At 43.9% G+C, this 26,766-nt stretch overlaps 2 pseudogenes; both read right to left on the bottom strand.

The window, feature by feature from the left end:
- Positions 1 to 2,255, bottom strand: part of LOC127053885 (cytochrome P450 2H2-like) — a 124,483-nt pseudogene extending 122,228 nt beyond the window's left edge.
- A 3,354-nt stretch (positions 2,256 to 5,609) lies between these two features.
- On the bottom strand, positions 5,610 to 25,052 carry LOC127054210 (cytochrome P450 2H2-like; annotated as a pseudogene).
- Between the last annotated feature and the right edge of the window lie 1,714 nt (positions 25,053 to 26,766).

Genomic DNA, 26,766 nt, shown 5'->3' on the forward strand with positions numbered 1-26,766 from the left:
CCAAAGTCTGAAGCTGGTGTCAAATGCTTTAGCCTGATAAATGGGAGAATCTTGATTCTGAGACCATATTGCACTAGCGCTCCAAGACCGGACTAGCTGTATTATTTTACTGCCTGGTATCAGGCTAAATCCTTTGTTATGAACAGAACTAGGTACAGAAATGAGGTGGCGAAACTTCCCACTGTTCTGAGTAGCTGCAGCCTGCCCTGCCCATGGCTGCTCTGTTTCTGGCCCAGCAGGAGACATGTCACAGGAAAGCAGAGACAGCAGCTAGAGGGCAAAGGTAGTGTGTCACCTGTACACTTCCTGGAGAAATTACTCTACAGCACAGCAGCTGCCTGCACAAGAGCTTCCAGGTGGAATTCAAGGGGCCGGTTTTGGCCTCTAAAGGCCTAGCTGGTCTGAGCCCTGGTGACCAAGAGTCCTGCCTCCCTCCCTGACCATTCACCTGCAGCTTAGATCAATGGAGGCGCTCAGCCTGAAGTGCCCGTGATATAACCGGGATGGCAGTGCTGACAAGGGCCTTCTCTGTGCAGCTTTTACTGTCCCAAATGAAGAGGCTTCTATCACTTCCCTTGGGAGACAATTCTACTGTCAGTAGAACTCGCTTTTTAGCATTGTTGTATGAGATTCAGCCAAAATGTGTTGGTTTTACTGGGCTGTATCTCCTATCATGGCTCCTAGTTATACCCTGAGCTCTCAGGAGCTGCTCTCCCTCCTTGCTGGTTAAACCCTTCAGTTATTTGCCATGGCTTTCACAGCCCAGTTAGCTGAGTTACAACTATCTAGTGATTTTAATCTCTCCTCCTGTATCAATTCCTCCAGGCACTTCTCTGTTTAGTCTTCTCCCCTCTGAATTGTTGTTGGTTTGGTGATATCTTTCTGACACCAAACTGTCTCTCCTGGTGGGCAGTGATCTAACTGTGGTCTCACAGAGCCTTCTAGAATTCCCTCTTTGCTAATTCATAAGGTCTCTGTGCACACAGCCCAATATTACATTGGCTTTATAGCCTCTGCTACCAATTTGTTTCACACAAAAGGTGCTCTGACACTTCAGTGATACGTGGCAATGCAAAATCCTAAAAAGAAGAGATTGCTATAGCCATAGTAATCAAACCTATTATTGATGAGTAGAGCCCAAAACACCATTGTTAATTTCTGCAGGTGGAGAACTGCCTGTTCATCACAGGCTCACAAAGAGTGGGGGCTAGCTACAACGTGACTCTCCCTGAGCTGCTCTGGTTTTCAGGGGTTGGCATTTCCTTCTGGAGGTCACACCAACCTCCAGAGGCTAAATCACTCCTATAAAGAGCTGCTGCAGTAAAATGGGCACCTGTTGCTTCATCGGTCCTGATCTCCCTTTGAAAACAGGATGACAATGTTGTACTTGCAGTTCCCAGCACACCTCAGATGCAGCACAGAGAACATCCCTCCTGGGAATTTCCTCCTGAATCCAAATATGGTGATCAATTAGATCCTGAACAGGTGGGCAGGACTCAGCAGCCAGACACATGAGAAAGAATTATCTGTAGTAATTCAAATCCCTCCCCAGCTACTGTCATGTCACTTTCTGTTGGAGATATTTGCTGCTAGCAGTCACAAATCAGCTACATGCCATCGTAGGAGCCCCATCGTACCATCCCCTCCATAAATTTATCAAGTTCAGTCTCAAAGCTGGTTAGATTTTTTATCCCCATTGCTCCCCGTGGAAGGCTGTTCCAGAACTTCACTCCTCTGAGTGTTAAAAATCTTTGTCTACTTTCAAGCCTAAATTTGTTGCTGGCCAGTTTATATGCATTTGTTCCTGTGTCCACATTGGTGCTTAACTTAAGTAAATCCTCTCCCTCTCTGGTATCTATGCCTGTTATGTATGTATAGAGAGCAATCATATCTCCTCTCAGCCTTCTTTTAGTTAGGCTAAACAAGCCAATCTCTCTGAGTCTCCTGTCATAAACTAGGTTTTCCATTCCTCTGATTCTCCCAGTAGCCCTTCTCCACACCTGTTCCAGTTTGAATTCATCTTTCTTAAACATGGGAGATCAGAATTGCACACAGTATTCCAGATGAGGTCTCACCCGTGCTTTGTATAATGGTACTAACACTTCCCTCCCTCTACTGGAAATACCGTGCCTGATGCATCCTAGGATTGCTTTTGCTTTTTGCATGGCCACACCACACTGACAGTTCATAGTCAACCTGTGATCAACCACTACACCCAGGTCTTCCTCCTCCTCTGTCACGTCCAACTGACACATCCTTAGTTTATAGCAAAAATTCTTGTTCTAGTTCCTAAATGCATGACCCTGCACTATTCAATTTCATTCCATTTCTATTACTCCAGTTGTGAAAGTGATCAAAATCTTCTTGTATGATATTCTGGTCCTCCTCTGTATTGGTAATACCTCTCATCTTCGTATCATCTGCAAATTTTATTAGCACACTCCCATATTTTGTGCAATGGTCATTAATAAAATGTTAACTAAGATTTTTCCCAAGACCAATCCCTGAGGAACTCCACTAGTATCCTCCCTCCATTATAGGGTGACCAGCTGTCTTGATTTTATAGGGACAGTCCTGATATTCAGGGATTTGTCTTATATAGCGACCTGTTACTCCCCACCCCATCCTGAATTTTCACACTTGCTATCTTGTCATCCTACTGCAGCCTGACATTTCACCTTTCGGTATGACCCATTGTAGTCTCCCTTTTCACCAGTTCCTTATCCACCTTCATGTCTCATATTAATCCTCATTTTCTCCATTTTAACTAAAAATTTCCCATGTGGAACTGTAGCAAATGCCTTACTGAAATCCAGGTAAATTAGATCTACAGCATTTCCTTTGTAAAAAAGTCAAATATCTTCTCAATGAAGGAGATCGGGTTTGCATGGCACCATTTACCTTTGGTAAAATCATGTTGTATTTTATCCCAATTACCATTTACCTCTATTTCCTTAACAACTTTCTCTTTCAAAATTTGTTCCAAGACCTTGTATACAATTGAGATCAAAGTAATAGGTCTGTAGTTTCCCAAATCACTTTTCTTCAAGTTTCTGAAAAATAGGTTGTCATAAACAGATAAGTAAGAGTCAATAGAACAAAAGTACTTCATATCTCTTTTGCCTGTAAAGGGTTAACAAGATCAGTGATCCTGGCTGTCACCTGACCAGAGGACCAATCAGGGGACAGGATACTTTCAAATCTTGAGGGAGGGAAGTTTTTGTGTGTGCTGTTAGTGTTTTTGGTTGTTGTTCTCTCTGGGTTCTGAGAGCGACCTGACGTGCAACCAGGTTTCTCTCCAATCTCTCTGATACAGTTTCTTACGTGCTCAGAATTGTAAGTACTAGATAGATAAGGTGAGTTAGGCTTCTGTTTGTTTTCTTTATTTGCAAATGTGTATTTGGCTGGAAGCAGTTCAAATTTGTATTTTGCTGAAAGGATTTTAATTTGTACTTGTATACTTAGGCTGGGACAGTATTCCCAGTACCTATAGCTGAAAGACCCTGTAACATATTCCATCTTACATTTACAAAGATAATTTTTACTGTTTTTTCTTTCTTTAATTAAAAGCTTTTCTTGTTTAAGAACCTGATTGTTTTTTTCATTCTGGTGAGATCCCAGGAGTCTGAGTCTGGATCCACCAGGGAATTGGTGGGGAGAAAGGAGGGAAGGGAGAGAGAGAGGCTAATTTCTCTCTGTGTTAGGATTACTTTCTCTCCCAGGGAGAGTCTGGGAGGGGGAGAGAGAAGGAGGGGGGAAGGTGCATTTTCCTCTCTGTTTTAAGATTCAAGGAGTTTGAATCACAGTGATCTTCCAGGGTAACCCAGGGAGGGGAAGTCTGGGAGAGGCAACGATGAGGGAAAGGGTTTACTTTCCTTGTGTTAAGATTCAGAGGGTCTGGGTCTTGGGGGTCCCCGGGCAAGGTTGTGGGGGGACCAGAGTGTACCAGGCACTGGAATTCCTGGTTGATGGCAGCACTACAAGTACTAAGCTGGTAATTGAGCTTAGAGGAATTCATGCTGGTAATCCATCTTTTGGACGCTAAGGTTCAGAGTGGGGAATTATACCATGACATAAGTACTTTATTAACAATTGCCCAGTCCTAGGATATGACTTCTGAGTTTACAGAATCATTAAAAATCCTTGTTATTGGGCTTGCAATTTCATGTGCCAGTGCCTTTAATATTCTTGGATGAAAATTATCTGGGTGCCCTGATTAATCCCAGTAAGTTGTCTGAGTTTGACTTCCACCTCGGTTGTGGTAATTTCTACTTCCATATCCTCATTCCCATTCGCTACCCTGCCACTACCCCTTAGCTTTTCATCACACTTATTAAAAACTGAGGCACAATAATTGTATAAATTCTGGACTATGCCTAGATTATCTTCATTCGCCACCCGATCCTCAGTGCTTAGCGGTCCCACTCCTCCTTTCCTAATTATTTATATAGATGAAAAAAAATGTTTAGTATTGGTTTTAATTTTCTTTGCAAGCTACAACGCTGATTAGCTTTTGGCAGTTCTCACTTTATCCCTACACTTTCTGACCTCCAAGAGGTAGCTTTCCTTGCTGATCTATATCTTTCATTCCTTGCAGGCTTTCTGCTTTCTCTGAATCACCAGTTTGAGATGCCTGTTCAGCCAGCTTCATCTGGAGCCCTTCCCAGCAATTTTTCCCCCCTTGCTTGGCATGCAGACTTCAGATACATTAAGTCAAAGTTGCAGAAACTAATTCCAAGCTTTCTCCACATTCAAATCCTTGAGTTCTTCAGTACAATCCACCTCCCTAACTAATTCTCTTATGCTTTTAAATATAGCTCTTTTGAAATCAAGGGCCTTACTTGCAAAGATTTGTTTTTGTTTCTCTGCCCATTTAGTTTACACTGAATTAGCTCATGATCACTAGAACCAAGGTTGTCCGCTACAACCAGTTGTTCCATGAGGTCCTCACTACCACGTCCTGCCTAATAACAAATTTTAAATGGCGCCGTGTCTTGTTGACTCAACGACTATTTGGTGAAGAAATCTGCACCTCCTGGCTTGACCCCAGGTCTGGAATATGCATCACAAAGCTACATAAATATACAGAAGTGTTGAGGTGAGCTGGAAAATTAACGAGGACCAACTTTATTAACAGTGTGCTTAGTTTAAATTCCATGAACAAGCAGGGGAGGGAGAACCCTAGTTCAGTCTGAAGCCACAGAAACTCTGCCTATCAAAGTAGGATATTGAGCCAAAAGCATTACATCATCACAATTTATTCTCATTGGCTGGTCAGAGAACAAGGGCTGGATACTGTTACTAACTGTCAATAAAGCCTTACAGCTGCCTAAAGAAATTTCTATAATTGTCAGCTACACCACAAATGAATTGAAAACATACCCAGCTTCTCTTCACACCTGAGCCTGTATGAGACCAGTACACAGTTATTCTGCATGGGTTTTGAGTCAATTTTATGGTTAATTTTTGATACAACATATAATTGTTAAATTGAAGTTACATAAAAAACTAGGAGTTGATCTTTCTCTTTGAAGACAAAGAGTTCATTTCTGTCCCCGTATTAATGAGTTCAGAATAAAAAACAATCAAACAAATGCACAGGTCTAAGGTATTGAGGTGACTTTTCATTGTCTTTATCGAGGAAGAACACAGAGCTGGAATGATTTTGGTGCATTTGACACAAAACTCGACTCTGGAGTTATATCAATGTCTTTGGGGTCAATGACAGGTTTCAAGGTAAAGTTCTGCAAAATCGTTGTCAGTACCAAAAATAGCTCCATCCGAGCCAGACCCTCTCCTACGCAAATCCGCTTCCCTGCAATGAAAAAGGAATTTTGAGTTGATGGTGGAGATCTTTCTTTGCAGCACATTTTAAATACGGTTATTATGGAAGCAAAATCTCAGTATTAAAATTAGATACACAGAGTAATTCAAGATAAGTGCATGGAGGATAATGGCTGTGTCTCAGAGTTCAGGACAGTAAGAAAGTTTGCGAGCATTTAAGAAGCAATTCACAGATCATTTGAAGAACTGAGTTCCTTATATTGCCATTTTAAAAAGGCAGTTGGGGATGAAGGGTGGGAAGATGGATAATTTGTTTCTCAAACCCCACATTTCCCAAATGAGCTAAACAGTATTCTGGGGGAGAGACGTGGTGGTGACAGAGTAGCAGGGGAGAAGTAACACAGAGGTGTGGATGTCCTGAATAGCAGGATGGAAGAAGAAGGCTGAAAGGCACTGTTAACAGAGTGGCAGAGAGAGGCCTAGTTGCTTGGAGTCAAGTAGAGAAGTTAAGTAGCCCCTGGATGACATCAAGACAGCTGAGGTACTTAATGCCCATTCTGCTTCAGTCTTCAATGGAAAGGTAAAAGGTGACCAGATACTCAACACAATTAATACTAACAACAAAGGGAAAGGAACACACTCCAAATTAGGGGGAGAACAGGTTAAAGAATATTCAGATCAGTTAGATGTAGTCAAGTCAGCAAGGCCCAATGAATTTAAGGAACTAGGTGAAGCAAACTCTTAGCAATTAACTTCGAGAACTCATGGAGGATGGGTGAGGTCCCAGAAGACTGGCAATGGAAAAACATAGTACCTAGCTTTAACAAGGGGAACAAAGAGGACCTGAGGAATTGTCAACCAGTCAGCCTGGAAAAATACAGGAACAAATTAAACAATCAATTGGTAAGTACCCAGAAGAGAATAGGATTACGAGGAATAGCCAGCATGGATTTGTCAAGAGCAAATCATGCCAAACCATCCTGATTTCCTTTTTTAACAGGGTTACTGGCCTAGAAAACAGAGGAGGAGCAGTAGATGTGATATATTTTGGCTTTTGGCACAGACTCACATGACATTCTCATAAGCGAGCTAGGGAAATATGGTCTAGATAAATTACTTTAAGGTGGGTTCAGAACTGGTTGAAAAAAAAAAAAAAAAAACATATTCAGAGAGTAGCCAGCAGTGGTTTGCTTTCAACTGTGAGGGTGTATAAAATGGGGTCGCAGAAGGCCCTTTCCTGTGTTTAATACTAGTCAATATTTTGATTAATGACTTAGATAATGGAGTGGAGAGTATGCTTATATTTGCACTATTATAATGCACAACTGTAAAATAGGGGATAGCTGGCTAAGCAGCAGAACTGCTGAAAACAATCCAGTGCATCTCAAATTCAATACAAGTCAACCAGGTGATACAGTTGCAAAAAAAGGCTAAAATTCAGGGCCGGTGCAAGGATGTTTTGCGCCCTAGGCAAAACTTCTACCTCGTTCCCTCCGTCCCACTCCCTCCCCTGGAGCATCGCTTATTATAAACTTTCAAAAATGAATACAGTGGAGTTACGTCTTATGCAGGGGTTAGGTTCTAAGGTAAGCACGTAAGAGGAAAATCATGTATAGTGAAAATTACCATAAAGTACAGTACACACAGTATACACTAGAACAGGGATCTTCAACCTATGGCAAATGAACCAAAGGTGGCACGTGAGCTGATTCTTTTTTAATGGCAGGCTGCTGGTCCCAGCCACCGCTGAGCCCGCTGCTGGCCTGGGATCCATTCACTCAGCTGGCAGCGGGCTGAGCAGGGCTGGCAGAGGGCTGAGTGGAGCTGCCTGCTGGGACCCCGGCTGGCAGCGGGCTGAGTGAGCTGAGTGGGGCCGGCGGCTGGGACTCTGGCTAGCAGCAGGCTGAGCAAGGCCAGCAGCTGGGACCCCAGTTGGCAGGAACTAGCGGATGGATCCCCAGACCCCACTGCCAGTCTAGGGTTACCAGCCACACACCTGCTCAGCCTGCTGCCAGCCCCACTCAGCCTGCTGCCAGCTGAGTGAACAGAACACTAGGCTGGCAGCGGGCTCAGCAGCGGCTAGGACCCGCAGCCTGCCATTGAAATAAAAATTGGCACACATGCCGTAGGTTGAGGATCCCTGTTCTAGTGTATACAGTGCATACTGTACTTTATGGTAATTTTCACTATGTGTGATTTTCCTCTTACGTGCTGGCCTTAGACCCTAACCCCATGTAAGATGTGACTCCACTGTAGCATAAAAAAAATTGTGGGTCACTGCTTTTTGGCACCTCCAAATCTTAGCGCCCTAGGTGGCTGCCTTGTTTGCCTAGTGGTTACTCCAGCCCTGTCTTGGGTGTATTAACAGGAGTGTTATATATAAAAGACACGGTGGCAATTATCGCACTCTGCTCAGCACTGGTGAGGTCTCAGCTGGAGTACCCTCTCCAATTCTGTGATTCAGTTTAGGAAACGTGGATAAATTAGAGTGTGTCCTGAGGACAGCAACAAAAACGATCAAAGGTTTAGAAAACCTGACCTCTGAACTGGCAATGTTTAGTTTTGAGAAAGATGTTTGAGGGGGGACCTGATAACAGTCTTCAAATATGTTAAGGGCTGTTGAAAGAGGACAGGAATCAATTGTTCTCCTTGTCCGCTGAAGGTATGACAAGTAATATGCTTAATATACAGCAAGGGAGAGTTAGCTAGCATATTAGCAAAATTTTCTAACTCTAATGGTAGTTAAAAACTCTGGAACAGGCTTCCAAGGGAAATTGCGAAATCTCCATTCTTGGAAGATTTTAAGAACACGCTGAACAAACACCTGTCAGGGATGGTGTAGATTTATGTGATCCTACATCAGTGCAGGGGGCTGGACTTGATGGCCTCTCGAGGTCCTTCCAGCCCTGCATTTCTACAATATCTCTCCAGCGAAGAGCAGGGATTGTATACCTCGTAAAAAATTTCACTTCAGATGAGCAGGAAGTGACACTCTTTAAAGATTGATAGATGCTTGGCTAGCGTGAGAGACTCTGCTTCATGGGACACCTGATAACACTCTGCACTAAACAGTCTGAGAGCCACTAGAAAGTTGAAGGCAAAGCTAGAAGACAGTCTGGGACCTGAAATAAAAACAACTTTTTACCTGCAGAAAAAGGCATGAAGAAGTCACTTTTCTTAAAGGCACCATTTTCATCCAAGAAATGTCCTGGGTTAAATTGCTCTGGGTTTGGGAATTCCCTTCTGTCATACAGAACTGACTTCAGTGCAGGGAATATCGTGGTGCCCCAAATTAGCAAATGCAGGAAAAACAAAAACAAAAGAGTTAAAGTGGATACTATCCAAAAGAGAGAAGCCCCCAAAATTCACTGAGCTGGACTGTGGGATCCCTCTTTGTTTTTCTTCATTTCCTTGCATGCCCTGAATGTCATGCTTTCAACCAGAAGCAGAAATCTTAAAATTTTATGAGCACAGTTATGCTCACTGAACTACAGTCCACCCCTTTGTACTACTCACTGGCAGAGCTAGGATACATTGAGTGACTTTAGGAAAATCACTTTCAGTCTCAGACCTCTTGTTACTGCATCTGTAAATTGGGGATAGTGATACTATCTCCTCTTCGTAAAGTGCTCTGAGATACAGGAGCTAAATTTAATTATTATTCAGTATATTAGACCTTGTAACATACCCCTGCAAGTGAGAGAGAAGCTACATCAAAGGAATTATTTTGGGAAAGTTCTACAGCCTACGTTATATAGGAGGTCAGACTAAATGATCACAATGGTCCCTTTTGGCCTTATATCTCTGTCCACTAGTATCTTTGGAGGATATTAAGCAGAAGCTACTAAGGTTAGACATTTTGAAACCAGTGGGTTCAAATAACTTGCATTTGAGAGTTTTTAAAGAATTGGCCGAGGAGCTTGCTGTACCATTAATGTTCATTTACAATAAGTTTTCAAACAGTGATGAAGTTCCTGAAGACTGGAAGAAAACTAATGCTGTGCCCATTTAAACAAAAAGGATCAACAGGATGACCTGGGTAATCACTGGCTTATCAGCCTCACATTGATCTCAGGCAAGATAATGGAATGGATTTTATGGGACTAGATTAACAAAGAACAAAAGAAGGGTAATGTTATTAATGCAAATCAACATGGGGTTACGGAAAATAAATTCTGTCACACAAACTCATTATCATTCTTCGATTAAATTAGAAGGGTGGTTAATAAGGGTAGTAGTGACAACCTAATATACTTTGGCTTCTGTAAGGCATGACTTGGTATCACATGACACTGATTAAAAACAGAACAATACAAAATTAATATGGCACAAATTAAATGGATTGAAAACTGGCTAACTGATAGGGTTCAACATTTAATTGTCAATAGGAAATTGTCAGTGAGTGGGTCTGTTTTTGGTGGGGTCTGCAGGGACTGGCTGTTGGCCCTATGTTATTAAATATTTTTATCAATGACTTGAAGGAAAAAAAAACAAAAATCATCGATAAAGTTTGCAGAAGACACAGAAATAGGAGGCATGGTACATAATGAAGAGAACAGGTCATGGATTCAGAGCAATATAGCTAGCTTGGTAAAATGGGTGCAAGCACACAATATGTATTTTAATAACAGCTAAATGTAAGTGTACACATCTGGGAAGAAAGAAGTTAAGCGAAACTTACAGGATGTGGCCTCTACCCAAGTAGAGTAATGATTCTTAAAAAGAGTTGCAGGTTGTGGTGGATAATCAGCTAAACATGAGCTCCTAGTGTAATGCTGTAGCCAAATAAGCTAATACTATGCTGGGATGCAGAAACAGGGGAATCTCGAGTAGGTGTAGCAAGGTTATTTTACCTCTGTATTTGGCACTGGGGAGACTGCTGTCGGAATACTGTGTTTAGTTCTGGTACCCACAACTCAAATGATTAGAAAGCATGCCTTATGGTGTGTCAGGGTTCCCTCCGCACTCTGAGCTCTAGGGTACAGATGTGGGGACCCGCATGAAAGACCCCCTAAGCTTACTCTACCAGTTTAGGTTAAAAACTTCCCCAAGCACAAATTCTTCCTTGTCCTTGGAACAGCATCGCTGCCACCAAGTGAGTTAGATAAATATTTAGGAAAAGGATCACTTGGAGTTCCTGTTTACCCAAAATATCCCCCCAAGCTCCTTCACCCCCTTTGCTGGGGAGGCTTGAGAGCAAACAAGGTGAGCACAGACCAGCCCTTTGGGTTTCCAGGACACTAAAAAACAATCAGGTTCTTAAAAGCAGAACTTTATTATAAAGAGAAAGTAAAAGAATCACCTCTGTAAAATCAGGATGGAAGGTAATTTTATACGGTAATCAGATTCAAGAATACAGAGGATTTCCCTCTAGACAAAACTTTAAAGTTATCACAAACAAAAAAGGAATAAACGTCCCTCTTAGCCTAGGGAAAATTCACAAACATAAAATAATCTAATGCATTTCCATCCTATTACTTACAATGTGTAATCTTAGATGCTTAGTTCAAGTATGGCTTTACTAAATGTATTTTCCCTGCCCTGGTTCCTTGCTGTCCCAGAAAGAACACACAAGGAGAGCACAAAACAAAAACCTTACCCCACAGATTTGAAAGGACCTTCTCCCCTTATTGGTCCTTTTGGCCAGGTGCCAACCAGGTTATTTGAACTTCTTAACCCTTTACAGGAAAAGGAGGGATTTTATGCTACCCTTAGCTGTATGTTCATGACATGGTGATATGCTCAAGGAGCTCAATCCATTTAGTTTAACAAAGAGAAAGTTAAGGGGTGACTTGATCACAGTCTGTAAATACCTACATGGGGAACAAATATTTAATAATGGGCTCTTCAGCCTAGCAGAGAGAGATGTATCATCCACTGGCTGGAAGCCAAAGCTAGACAATTTCATAGTAGAAATAAGGTGGAACTTTTTAACAGCCAGAGTAATTACCCATCAGAACAATTTACCCAGTGACGTGAAAGATTCTCCATCACTGACAATTTTTTAAAATCAAAATTGGATGTTTTTTGTTTTTATTTCAAAAAGATCTGCTCTTGAACAAGTTCCATGGCCCGTGTTAAATAGGAGGTCAGACTAAACTATCAGAATGATCCTTCCGACCTTAGAACCTGTTAGTCTGTTTAATATAAATCCAAGTCTAATTCAGTTCAGAACTAAGCAGAGGTGAAGAGGGTTCCAAAACTTTTTGAACTTATTCAGTCATTGCTCATTCACATTTGCTATGTTGTTTTGTTTTTGAACTAACTGTGCCAAGAAATTTCCCAAGAAACAAAATCTCTTTGGCCTCAAAATAGAAAGAAGAATTTTTGCACACACTAGTTTGATATCAAAAGCTTAGCTGAGTACCATTGTAAAAGTTATTCCCTATTTCTCATCTACAATCTGAAACCCTGTCCTGGAATGAAAGGCCAGCCTGCAGATTGCAAACTGCTCTTCTGTTCATGCAAAGGTTTGAAAAGATTCAGTAATAACTGGTACATTATTGATAAATCAGCAAAAACAGCCAGCCACCACACACAATCTAGTTGAAGCATTTTTATAGTGAATAACTCAACATTAAAAAGAGAAAAAGGTAAAAGAACTTGACCCTTCACAGACACATTGAGAACTGACCTTGGGAATAAGGTACTGTTTGAGATAAACATCTCTAGTCACGGCATGTGGCAAACCTAATGGGACAAGATTGATGTATCTCTGGATTTCATGTATCACAGCATCTGTGTAGGGCATCTGGCTTCGATCCGCCATGCAGGGGCTTTGGCTTCGGCCAATCACAAGGTCAATCTCTTCATGAACTTTCTCTGTCATCAGATTAATGAGGTTTAACAATAATGATAAAGAACAGGATTCACAGAGATTTGCCCACCATTGCGTCACACTGTATGCAAATTGGGATTATAACCAAACTGGTCAGTTTGGTGTTACAGAAGCTACTGATCATGGCAGCTATGACAAAATGCAATAATATAATTCCAATGCAGTGGTTTTACTCATACCCAGTTATGATACAAACTAGACATAGTGGGATGTTACCACAAGTGCATATAACCAACTGCTCAGCAAGAGATTGGTCCTAAACCTTTCCCCACCAAAGTCAATCATCATTGTGCAGATGGAGGAAGCTCATGAGGTGGGAATTTACCCTGCACCTGACTGCTCTGTGCATAGTAGTCTCTAGCACTGGCAGAGCTTCGATTTAGAACCTTACACAATCCTGACACTGACAAACTGACTAAATCTGAAGACACAATGATATTGCCATTTCACATGCCTGAAGTGTGAAAGTATCTGTGACTCACAGCACAGGAACTGCACGGTCAGTGACAGCAGAGGCTCCCACGGCATTAATTCCTCCCCCCCTGCATGGGAGCCTCAATACAGATCTGGATTTGAGAGATGAATTCAATCAGAATGGCCCATTCAGCCTTTTGGACCCTTTGCTCAGACTGTCAATATGGGGACAAGTAATGTCCATTGTAATGGTGGTACCTTCTATTTCTGGGTATTTCAGAAGAATCAGGAGCCCAAATGTCATGGTGATGCTGGTTGTCCCCGTTCCAGCAACAATAACTCTACTGTGCTTCATACCAAACTTCCCACACTAAAGTCTGACTGGCCATTCTTTCACTCCTGTAAATAGATTTGGTGAAGATTTTTGATTCTTGACAGTGAAACTGTAGAATATATTCAGATATTCATATACATTTTCTTCTACCCAACAGATGACCCACCTCTGATCATTATAAAGATCCCACCCGTATGGCTGATTGCACTTGAGATTTCAGCATCATTACTGTGGTGCATTGGGTCTTTTCTGTCCAATAAGGTGATTTTTTTTCTTTACATGAAGGTGGAGAGCAGAGCTTAACCATTATAATGGATGTTCCTTGGGCAGAGACCGTGTGTCCCCCTCAGGTCTTCTCCAAAGCCATGTACTCTGTTATTGCTTAACAAATTAATCCCAACGATACATACAACCCACTCCACAGTAAAGGGGAAGGGCTACTTCCCTCACATACCTCTTCCATTTTGATGAAGAAAGCATCGATAAAGTCTCGAGGGCAGCTGGGATCCAGAGACTCTTTGTGCATATTCACTCTCTCCAGAACAAATCTTCTGAACTCCTGATCATTTTTAAATAGCTTGTGGTGAGGCCCAGCTATGTAATCCATGAGAGTCGGGAAAAAATTGTACAGCTATAAAGGGTGAAAGAAAAACACAGCTGGATTTATCTGGACCCAACAGATAATCATAGCGTTCACTCAAATGACTCCCTACAGCAGCACAATAAAATACTTCTGTGGCACCTTTTTATCAAAATTAATTCAACAGAACATTGCAAACTCTACTAAATCAGACTACCCAACATACATAAATTCCTCACAAACACTGCAGTGACATTGTGGCACTCTGTACCCCTAAGTAAAACCCTGGAACCCCATATTCACCACTCTCATATAATTATAATATGTTTAATGCAAAGCATACCCTGCAAGATATATGAAAAATCACGATCTGCTGAAAAACATTTTTCTGTTCAAATGTGCATGTCATTAGTGTGGATCAAGTTATGAGATTTTGCTGTACGGTTGTTACTGAAATATATACAAAGAAAGAAAACCACTCACAGGAGGGTACTTGAGGACAGAGTGTACCCAGTGACCATTAATAAGCAGGAGACTTGTAATCAAGGCATTTACTCTTCAAGGACAGTTGCACAAGCACCACACAACGGGGACTACTAGACCCCGTTACCCCATTACACAATACCACTCCAGCGAGATTCTCAACTAAGGGATTCTGGAAGCTGCCCAGGACATGCTGAGACAAGTGTCTTCTAAGCACAGGGACTAAGGATATAAAAGAGGGAACAGTGGCCACATATTTTGGCCCCTTTCCTCCCACAACTCAACATCTGGAAACACATCTGGAGGACAAAGACTTTGAACTGGGGAGGTGGCCCTGGGCTGGAGGAGAATTCCAAACTGTGTATTGAAGATCTCTAACCTGCTTGGACTATCTATCAGGATGAGACCCTGCTTAATTCAACTCCTGATTAGTTTCTAGAACTTAGATTGTGGGCTCATTTTTACATTTTTGGTAACCATCTCTATCCTTTATGCCTACCATTTATAATCGCTTAAAATCCATCTTTCTGAAGTTAATAAATCTGTTTTATATTTTACCTAAAACAGTGGGTTTTGGTTGAAGTGCTTGAGAAATCTGCTCAGAAACAAAAACTCGTGCATATCCTCTGCACATTGAGGGAGGTGCACACTAGCTTATAAACGTATATTGGTCAGGCTTCTGACCAGGGCAAGGAGAAAGAAAGGCTGGGGAGCTGGTGGGAATTGGATGGAGCCTTGCTATTGTTAGTTCATGAGTGGCTGGGAGAAGCATTCATGTAACTCAGCTAGATATGTCCTTGTCTGTGGATTGCTGTGTAAGTACCTGCCATAGGTTTGCAGCTTCTCATGGCATCACAGGTGAGAGGGATCTCAGCTTGGAGGGATAGAGGTTTGGTAGTACCACAGTTCCAGGTTGCACCCCAGGGACCCCATCAAAGACATACAGTTATATCAGCTAAGACACACTTCATTTCTTCCAACATAAAACCACCCCTACTATACACATCCTTTTCTTGGGGGAAAAAAACAAAACAAAAAAACCCACTCAAGCAGGGCCGGCTCCAGGCACCTGCTTATCAAGCAGGTGCTTGGGGCGGCCCCTCCACAGTGGGGCGTCACTTTCAGCTTTTCGGCGACGGGTCCCTCACTCCCGCTTGGAGCAAAGGACCTCCCGCTGAATTGCCGCAGATCATGATTGTGGTTTTTTTGTTTTTTTTTTGGTTGCTTGGGGTGGCAAAATCCCTGGAGCCGGCCCTGCACTCAAGTGTCCTACCTTAGCTCTGAACACAGATTTTCTTAGGCAGCAATAAACCATTATAGACTTTAAAAGGAAAATACACTTTAGACTTCCTGAAGTGATAGTTAAGCGGTTAAATTCTCTCTTGTGGTGTAACTCCATTTATTTTGACTGGGATATGCCAGCCGAGAGTTTAACCCTTCATTGTGCAATTGGTGAGGTTTTTGGGAAAGGTGTGTGTGGTGGTGTGAACTGGAAGTGAAAGGAAGTTTACTTTGGAGGTGAAGAATGTGATCACATTCACCTATCACATTGCAAAACTGCTAGGGCATGTTTTGATACTGATGTTGATATCAGTGTTTTTATTGGTGATTTCCTTGATTTTTACCAATTGTGTTGATAGAGAATGTCCTCAAGCAAACTTAATTCTGAGTTAATGAAGTGTTTTGTGAGGGAATTTAAACAACCCATGGAAAGAAGCTGGAGGATCAGTTTGGTAGTAGCAGAAGCCTAATGAGGAGAAGGAGACCATTTTGGGAATCTGAAATAATTGTTTAATGAAAATTAATACACCTCCACCCTGATATAACGCGACCTGATATAACACAAATTCAGATATAACATGGTAAAACAGCACTCCGGGGGGCGGAGCTGTGTGCTCTGGCGGATCATAGCAAGTTTGATATAACACAGTAAGATGTTTTGGCTCACAAGGACAGGGTTATATCGGGGTAGAGGTGTAGTTAAAGAAACAAAATCTCTGCCCCTGCCCAGTATAAAGGAGAAGAATGGAATAACCCCCTGATCATACCGCTGTCCGGGGAGAGCGCTGGCGCTTGCCATTTTCCTCTATGATATTTATTAAAGTCACAAACTTCTTATCTTCATAGTCAAACCGGTCCCCAAAGATGATCGAGCAGATGACATTGGAGACGGCATGGGTGAGGAAGAGGGTGGGGTCAAAGGGTTGCCCTGGAGCAAAACAAAACTAAAAAGAGTCAGTTTTAATTTAGTGTCTTCAGCCTCCGCATCAGAGTAATTGGCAGCATGGAGATGTTGTGGATCTCCAACCACAGGGAAAGACTCAAGGTGGGGCTGACAGCAATATTCCCTGGGGAGGATGGGTTAGGTCTGCCCCAATCCCCCCTTCTTACCTCTCACACTCTAAATTAAACACTTGCCACTTTTTCTGCTGCTGATCAGTTTTCACTCTGTCTGCTCTCTGCCTGGCACACTCTGATCTGACCAGGGAGCATCAGTACCTCTCTGAGTGACGCCTGCATGTCTGTCTTGGGGTCCATTTCACAGAAACGATCTCAAACCTTTCACAACAGGATCCTGCTCAGAGGGCTCTGCCTGAGCCACTGCTTCTGTTGTTGTAGCATCATCCCTAACTCCCAGAGCACAGCCAATCTCCCCTTGGCACTGCCAGCCAGGGCCATACAGTGAAAATACACAGTTGTTGTGCTAGGGAAGGAATAAAGGCTCCCAGCACAACAGCAGGGGGGATGGTCTGCTTTCCACCTTCAGAGGACGCTAAGCAGGTCCCCACAGCTCAGCTAACGCAGCTAGAGAGACTGAATTTCCCACTGGTTCACCAGTAACATCTTGAGAACCTGAAACGGAAGCTCTTTCCTCAAAAGCACAAGGAACACACACGGCTGGTAACTGAGAGCTAACCTGGGGCTGCAGCATCAGAGAGACCAGCACAACATTCCTGGGAATTATGGGCAAGAGTTCACCTCTCTGACCTGAGAGTACCGTGTCAAGGATTTTTCCCCCACTTTGAACTTTAGAGTACAAGAAGTGGGGACCTGCATGAACACTTCTAAGCATAATTACTAGCTTAGGTCTTGGTGTCTGGCACACTTTCTGTTCCCTCAAAACCCTCCCTGGGGAACCTAGACCCAAACCCTTGGGTCTTAAAACAAGGAGAAATTAACCATCCCCCTCCTTTTCCCTCCCAGGACTTTCCCCTCCCTGGGTTGCCTTGAGAGGCTTTACAGCGATTCAAACTCCTTGGATCTTAAAACAAGGAGGAATTAACCATCCCCATCCTTTCCCCCCCACCAATCCCTGGTGAGTTTCAGACCCAATTCCTTGGATCTTAAAACAAGAAAAAATCAATCAGGTTCTTAAAGAGAAAGCTTTTAATTTAAGAAAGAAAAGGTAAAAATTATATCTGTAAAATCAGGATGGAAAATGCTTTACAGGGACTCGGATTCATATAGACTAGAGGGACACCCCCCCACCAGCCTTAGATTCAAAGTTACAGCAAACAGAGGTAAAAAAATCCTTCCAGCAAAAGAAACCTTTACAAGTTGAGAAAAAAAAATATCAGACTAATCCGCTTTGCCTGGCTATTACTTACAATTTTGAAACATGAAAGACTGATTCAGAAAGATTGGGAAAGCCTGGAACGATGTCCCATCCCTCGCAGTCCTGAGAGCGAACAATGAACAAAACAAAAAGCACAAACAAAGACTTCCCTCCACCAAGATTTAAAAGTATTTTGTCCCCCTATTGGTCCTCTGGTCAGGCGTCAGCCAGATTTACTGAGCTTCTTAACCCTTTACAGGTAAAGAGATATTAACCCTTAACCATCTGTTTATGACAACAGTGCTCATGGGGAACATCCAGAAGCAGCATTTTCTTCATGCACCAGATCCCTGCTCGAACGTCCCCCAACGTTGATTCTCTTTGACTCATTCCCAACAGCAATAGCTGCCCCTTGGCTCAAAGGCGCACAAGCAGCAGAACCAGAAGTAAAGTGGCTCTCTCTTCTGCCTGTACCAAGGGTCGGGAAGGGTCTCAGTGCATTCTCCTCTCCCACTCACAATTTTCCCAGATGGGCAGAGCCGACTTTAATTAGCCTCTTAATGTTGCATTAAATATTGCAAGAGGCAGATGATCTTGTGGCTAAGACACTGGCATAGGTCTCAGTTTCCTATCTCTAAAATAGCAGGGAAAATTATTCATTTCTTCCACTGGTTTCATTCATGTCCATTTAAGATGTACGCTGCTTGGGGCAGGGATTGTCTAAAACCATTTGTTCCAAAAATCCATACACAAAGGATCCCCAATATCACCTGAGAATGTTTAGACTTTACTGGAATATAAATAATTATTTAAGAGAGTCACTGGTATTGACACAGAAAAGCTCTAAGATTCTGCTGAGAAATATGAAATATCAAATACAACTGGTGCAACAGACAAAGACATTAAAGACAGAACAGCAAAAGCCAGACATGGTCCTTGTATCTCTAAATCCAATCTGGAGAAATACAAATCTTACCTTCCCAACTAAACTTCAAATATTTAGCACCATTGTAAAGAACAGTGTTACTATATCATGCTGAAATGTGGAGACGTATTGAAACCTTATTACCTATACTCCAAGTTCTTATAAACAGCTGCTGTAGACAAGTCCTCAATATCACAAATGAACTATGGAGAAAGATTAAACAAAAACTGATGGAACAGGAAATTCTGGAATGCAGCTGGCTAGAACATACATGGACAAAAGACTGGAATAATATAATAAGACAGGCATTGGACTGGAACCCCCACGGCAAGAAGCAATAAGGTAGACCATGAATAACATGAAACATGCACAATATACGCAGAATTGTTAGTTATCAAATTGACACTGGAAGAAGCTAAGACTGCAGTAAGAGACTGGCAAAGATGGAAGCCCCCAGGGAAGGCCCTATTTTCCGCAAGGAATGAAGAGGAATAACGTAAGAAAGAATGAGCGTCATGTAAATGTTCACAGTGATTTCAAACATTCCTGTGGGAGTCCATCACTTTAGAAGGGAGGTGCCAAATGTGTATCAGATGTCTAGTTGAGAAAAAAAAATGAGAAGCCACAAACTGAAAGGCCTGGGTGTCTTGTTAATCCAACACACTGGAACTAACCCGCTATAACATGGCTCACTGTGTTTGCATCTACACACTCTAAACAAATATCTTCCATTTGCTCATTGATCATAGATAACGGGAGAAAAATGTGAGAAAGAAACAGCCAGAAATGGTCATCTCTGGAACATTTCACCATCCTTTCCCATTACATTAACACAGGTTGTTATATATGCAATTAAATGACTTGAGTTATAAGATGTTTGAACTAAACGTCATGAAAAATAGAAAGACAAGAGTCTTTGACTCCTCAATTTCCAACAGACATGAAACAATCCCCACCGTGTGTTTCTGAGCCTTTCCACCAAAAAATGGGTTTCCTCCTGGATACGCGCCTCAATGCTTTTCTTCCCCATCCCAAAATTTCTCAGATTAGTGAGGGCAAATCGACGGAGCTTCTTCACCTCTCCCCATTACTGAAGACAATACCTGGAAAATGGAAGAGAACAGAAATGAAAGGAGGGAGGGTCAGATTCAGTTTGCCTATTTGAAAAATACCCAAACATTGGTGAGCCAAAGGTTCAACTTCAGTTTAACTGATATTGTGCCCGTTTTCTACTATGGAGATGACATTACGGCTACATTGTAATTACTGTTCTCAGCATTGCTGTCGCCTCGCTGGACCCCGGACATGACATAGACAAGGTAGGTGAGGTAATATCTTTTATTGGATCAACTTATGGTGGTGGAAGGGACAAGCTTTTGAGCTGCACCGAGTTCTTCCTCTGGTCTGCAGCAGTTAATTATAGTGTCCAAGCTAAAAACAAGGTGGCACAGACTACAAAAGAGTTTCACACTTAACAGAGACACTGTTTTTATACGGCCCACTGCAACAATTTATAAGACATCCTACTGACTACTAACCCCCCGCCCCCATTATCCTACCACTGCAAAGGTGTTAATTGACCATTATATCACATCTTTTCATGTATTTATACTGCTCCTGTATTTTCCACTTCATGCATCTGATCAAGTGGGTTCTAGCCCAAATAAATTTGTTAGTCTCCAAGGTGCCACAAGGACTCCTTGTTGTTTTTGCTGATACAATCTAACATGGCTACTGCTCTGAAATCTTAATTCTAGCATTTCCTAACTTCTGAGTGCTTGACTTTACAACCTTAATAATGTTCCTTTCACATAGTTCTTTTCTGTGTAATCAAATAACTACGCTGAAGGTTGTTTTCACAGTCACTGTGATAGTAAGATAACTATACTTCACTTAATGAATAAAGGAGATAAAGGACTTCCTGAAAAGAACATCTTGGCATTTCCATATTTATTACTCCCTCACTTTTTATCATGAAAGGATAAAAAAAAATCCTTCTCTGCTCATGGACTCTACCTAGTTAGTGAGGGCAGGGGAGGAAGAGGATAGGAATTCATGGTTTGTTCTGACCCTTTTTGCCAGTCCAGCCCTCCTCTTGGTTTTAGTCTGCACCTTGTAAAGTAGATTGGCCTGGTTGTTACCTCTCAAAAACCTGTAGTGATATGCTAGGAACCATTCAGGTCAGTAAACCAGTGGTGCAATGGAGAAAAGGCTCTTTCCTGCACCAAGACTATTTATCCAATTTTTACTACTGCATTATTGAAACTTTTCTCAACTGTGTTTTCCCCATACATAGAACATCAGCTCTATATGCTGTAAGTTATTCAAAATGTACCTGGTTCCTGGGCCATTTTTTCAAATAATGGCATACTTCCTCTTCCACTGAACTCCTCCCCGAGACCAATCAGAGATTCCTTCATAATCTCATATCCATATAGCACAACAACCCGTTCTGAGCCTAAGTATATTGAGAAAATGAGCCGTACTTTTCACTGAGCTGTAAAAGATTAGCACAAAGACCAATAAATTTTAACTTAGATCCACTTATTTAGGATAAGAATTTGAGAAGATCAAATTATAAACTGACGAATTGCTCTCATGCCACTGAGCTAATACTAGGCAGGTTTTACTACTGATCATCATCCAGAGTTGGCCATTTCAGCCCAGATCCTCCAAGGTATTTAGGAGCCTAACTCCATACATTTCAATGAGTTACATACCTACATATCTTGGAGGATCTGGGACTTCCTGACTTTTCAATGCTTCACTTTGTTATCCTCATATTTTAAAAACATTTTTCCCTACAGATGTGTGTCTGAGTGCTCCCAAGATAATTCTGTCTGTGTTATACAAGTATCTCATTATAAGAGCAGACTGCATTAATACAGGGGCCTTTCAATGTTGATCTTGAGCTATGTGTAAAAATGACACTTTTAACTGCACAGAAATGCTGCCTGTTTATTCAGTCATGGCAGCTGATCTGACAATAGCAAGAGAGCGTTTCCCTTCATTTTACTTCTGTTGCCCTGCAGAGCCAAAGACAGACAGAAGTGAGATTCTGTTTCCCCTTTTATATCACCAACAGAATTATTATTCAAGTTCCAATTGATTACACCTATGCAAATCAACGGACAAACACATCTGTATCTCAGGCATGATGTGAAGACAATGAGGTGAACAGCTGTAACTGGGGGAAGAATTTTCCCTGTACAATCCTCATTATTTGAGATGATTTGCGAGAAGGAACAAATCAAACCTGTCTGTCCAATCCCAGGCTGCGTTTGCAGAGCTCGCTAAAATGCCAGAACATGCAACACTACAATACCATTTCTTCAAACCTGAGCTGCAGTTTCTGCCTTACCATCCTTTTGTGATGCAGGCAAATATCATTAGAGCAATTTTACAGATGGGAAAATTAAGGCACAGATGGGGTTAAGTGACACGCCCAAGAGCACACCTGGAGTCTGTAGCAGAGATAAGAATAGAACGCAAGGCACCTGATTGCCATTTCCTTACTTAACCTACTAGACCACTTTCTGCACCCTGTGATAACTCATAATCATTGCAGTGCAGCTGCAGGGGTGGGGGAGCACTCTGGATTAGCTGTGAATAAGACCCCCTCTAATATGAGCAATATATTATCACCAGCCATTTACATCTAGCACAGGGGTCGGCAGCCTTTCAGAAGTGGTGTGCCGAGTCTTCATTTATTCACTCTAATTTAAGGTTTCGCGTGCCAGTCATACATTTTAATGTTTTTTAGAATATCTCTCTACAAGTCTATATATTATATAACTAAACTAGTGTTGTATTGTAAAGAAAGTTTTAAAAATTTTAAGAAGCTTCATTTAAAATTAAATTAAAATGTTGATCTTACGCCACCGACCCACTCAGCGCGCTGCTGGTCTGGGGTTCTGTTCACCTGGGCCAGTAGTGGGCTAAGTGGGGCCTGCGACCGGGACCCCAGCTGGGAAGGGTCTGGCAGCCAGAACCCAGACCGGCAGCGGGCTGTGTGGGGCTGGTGGCCGGGACCCTAGACCAGCAGTGGGCTGAGCAGCTCAGCTCACTGCCGCTCAGGGGTTCCACCCTCCAGCTCCTGCCAGCCGGGATCCTGGCTGCCGGACCCGCTCAGCCCACTACCGGTCTGGGGTCCCAGCCCTGCCCACATACAGTGGGTACCTTCCTTCTCCCTGGTTCTGGCCCATTCTCTTCCTCTCTCTGCACTGAGCTGAGAATTGGAGTGGATCGAGCACAGGGCTGGGGGTGATGGGTCTGGCCAGGAGCTAAAATGAAGGAGGGGGCTCAGGGTTGGGGCAGGAGGTTTGGGTGTGGGAGCACTTACCTGGGCAGCTACCATGTGGTGTGAGGGGTGCAGGTGGGAATGTGAGTGAGAGTGCAGGGGCTCCAGTTTGGTGCTCAGGGGGGGGTGGGGATGTGTAGGGTGCATGGGATGTGGGGGGGCTGGGGATGTGGGGGGTGCAAGAGTCAGGGCAGAGGGCTGGGGGCATGTGAGGGGGGTGCAGGTGTCAGGGCAGGGGGGCTGGGTATGTGTGGGGTGCCAGTCAGGGCTGGGGTCATGGGGGGGTCAAGGAGTCAACAGAGGGCTGGGTGGTACAGGGCTCAGGGCAGGGGCCTGGGGGTGTGCAGGACTCACGGCAGAGGGCTAGGGGTGTGGGGGGTGGGATCAGGGCAGAGGGCTGGGTGACTGCACCCCCAGAACCCTCAACCCCCCCCGCTCCTTGTCCCAACTATCCCCTCCTGGGACCCCATCCCTATCTAAGCCTCCCTACCCCTTATCTCCAGGACCTTACCCCCTACCTGTCCCCTGACTGCCCCAACCCTTATCCACACCCCCACACTCAGACAGACCCCCTGGACTCCCATGCCTATCTAATCGCTCCCCGCCCCCTGACAGGATCCCCAGAACTCTGGACCCATACAACACTCCCCTGCTCCCTGCCTGCCCCAACCCCTCTCCACACCCCCACCTCCTGGCAGTCCACCCAGAACTCTCGACTCATCCAACCCCCCCAGCTCCTTGTCCCCTGACCATCCCCTCCAGAGACCCCCCCACCCTAACTGCTCCCCCAGGACCCTCTTTGCTCCCTGTCCCTGACTGCCCTGACCCCTATCCACCCCCCAAACAGACCCCGGGACTCATATGCCCCATCCAACCCCCCTGCTCCCTGACTGCCCCCTCCAGAGACCCCCCACCCTATCCCCCCATCCTGCTCCCTGTCCCGTGACCCCCCCCTTCAGTATGAGGCTCCTCGCCAGGGCCGGTTCTAGCAATTTCGCCGCCCCAAGCACTGCCGGACGCCGCGGGGGCGCTCTGCCGCTCGCCGGTCCCGCGGCTCCGGTGGGAGCCGGCAGAGCGCCCCGCGCGGCGCGCCGCCCCAAGCACGTGCTTTGCGCGCCATGGCCTGGAGCCGGCCCTGCTCCTCGCTCATCCGGAGCCCTGCCGCTGCCGCTGACCCGGGGCGCATCCCTGCTCCGCTCCGCCCCTCAGAGCGCTAAGCGCGCGGCAGCCGGGCTCCGGGTGAGCGGGGAGCGTCTTTCCCTCCCCACGGAGCCAAACGCTGCCCCGCGGGAGCGCGCAGCCCCAGCCCCTAGAACGCTGCGCGGGCGGCGGCAGCGCCCTGGGGAAGGCGGGGGACGGGCCGGCTGCTAGCTGCGCTAGGCCAGCGCTCCGGCGCGGGACCACGGACCCCGCGGCTTGCCGCGTCGGCACGATTTTTAATGACACGCGGAGTCCCAGCAGGCAGCCGCGTGCCCTTAAAAATTGGCTCGCGTGCCATCGGTTGCCGACCTCTGATCTAGCATCTAAGATTGATTGTTTTGTGAAATAATCCGTCAGAAATTTGAGTTGATGTGGAATTGTCACCAGCCTAGGCTTAAGCCAGGCTCTGCTTAATGTCCACCTACAACCAAGCAACTGATACCATGAAAGCACCTTTACCTCATCTATATGTTGGGGTAAATTCTTCGCATGCAGTTGCAGCGTGTTCCTATGATGGGAAAAGCAACAGGGCCAGGAGGCAGCTTCCCGCTTCCAGACATCTTTCTCCATGCTGAAAGGAAAAGAAGGCAAGAAACACAAATAACCAAGAAAACAGTTGTTACTCCCAGAGGTTCCATTGCAGAGTGCAGCAATTATTCTGGGTTCTAACAGGGGGTTACTTTGTATTTCAGACTCCTCAGTTTTTATAGTCTACACAGCAAAAGGGGGTGCAAGCAATTAGCCATAGGAGCTCTGAGTTCCTCTGAGTTAAGATAAACTCTGAACTAACAATGGTGACTGGAGCTGTCACACTAGGAATGAATTCCTTTGAACCTTTATTGGTATATAATCTCTGTTTGCTCTTGTATACCCACTGACAGAGCATGACAATTAATCATAAACTGAAGCCCTGTCAAACTGCCCAAACTATCATGAAATCATCCTCTCTCTAGACCCATCAGTTAAACGTTCCTCATCAGCTTGGTGCCAGCTGAAACATTATATACATATAATGATGATTCCTTTTCATGTTGCTCTCTAAGATTTAGCATATAGATCGAAGAGCAGCAGACACTTAAGAAAAACACCAAGCTGAATGTTTGATAAAAATTGAAACTGAATCCTGAACCTTTTTGGAGATTTCTCAAAGTCTGGTTAACATTTAAAAAATGGTGTGACCCTCCCTTCCCCCTTATATTGAACCTGTTCAATTCTTGGTTTCAAACTGAAACATAAAGACTCTGAGAGGCAAGACTTGACGTGACCTGGAAGTCAATGGAAATATTCCCATTTATTTTAATGGGATTTGATCAGGATCCATGAGAAGTTATTGAAACAGGATGTGAAGGGACCAACTCCTCAGGTCATAGTGGAGCTTAAAAGAAAACAAGTGGTTTCCAAGTTTTGAAATGCAGAGCTAACATTGAGTCAAAATATTTTCAGGCAGAAGAATCTAGAATCTCTATTCTGACATCCTGGGTATAAGCAATAGCCAGATCTTCTAGAAAGGCACCAAATCTCAATGTGAAGACCTCAAGAGATGGACAATTCACCACTCGGTAGTCTGTTCAGTGGTTAATCACTCTCAGGGTATGTCTACACTACAGGATTATTCCAATTTTACATAAACCGTTTTGTAAAAAGGATTGTATAAAGTCGAGTGCACGCGGCCACACAAAGAACAATAATTCAATGGTGTGCGTCCATGTACCGAGGCTAGCATCGATTTCTGGAGTGTTGCACTGTGGGTAGCTATCCTGTAGCTATCCCATAGTTCCCTCAGTCTCCCCCACTCATTGGAATTCTGGGTGAGATATCAATGCATGATGGTGCAAAAACAGTGTCGCGGGTGATTCTGAGTAAATGTCATCACTCATTCCTTCCTCCGTGAAAGCAACGGCAGACAATCATTTCGCGCCCTTTTTCCCTGGATTGCCCTGGCAGACACCCATAGCATGGCAACCATGGAGCCTGTTTTGCCTTTTGTCACTGTCACTGTATATGTACAGGATGCCGCTGACAGAGGTGGTACTGCAGCGCTACACAGCAGCATTCATTTGCCTTTCAAGGTAGCAGAGACGGTTACCAGTCGTTCTGTACCGTCTGCTGTGCCATTGTAAATTGGCGGTGAGATGATGGTTATCAGTTATCTGTACCGTCTCCTGCTGTCATGGGTGCTCCTGGCTGACCTTCGCTGAGGATGGCCAGGGAGTGCAAGGACAAAAATTGGAATGACTCCCCGAGTCAATCCCTACTTTATGTTGTATCTAAAAATAGAGTCAGTCCTGCCTAGAATGTGGGGCAAGTGTATTAGAGAACCAGTGTACTAGAGAGCACAGCCGCTCCGTGTCA

The sequence above is a fragment of the Gopherus flavomarginatus genome, chromosome 6, assembly GCF_025201925.1.
Source record: "Gopherus flavomarginatus isolate rGopFla2 chromosome 6, rGopFla2.mat.asm, whole genome shotgun sequence".
Taxonomy (NCBI): domain Eukaryota; kingdom Metazoa; phylum Chordata; order Testudines; family Testudinidae; genus Gopherus; species Gopherus flavomarginatus.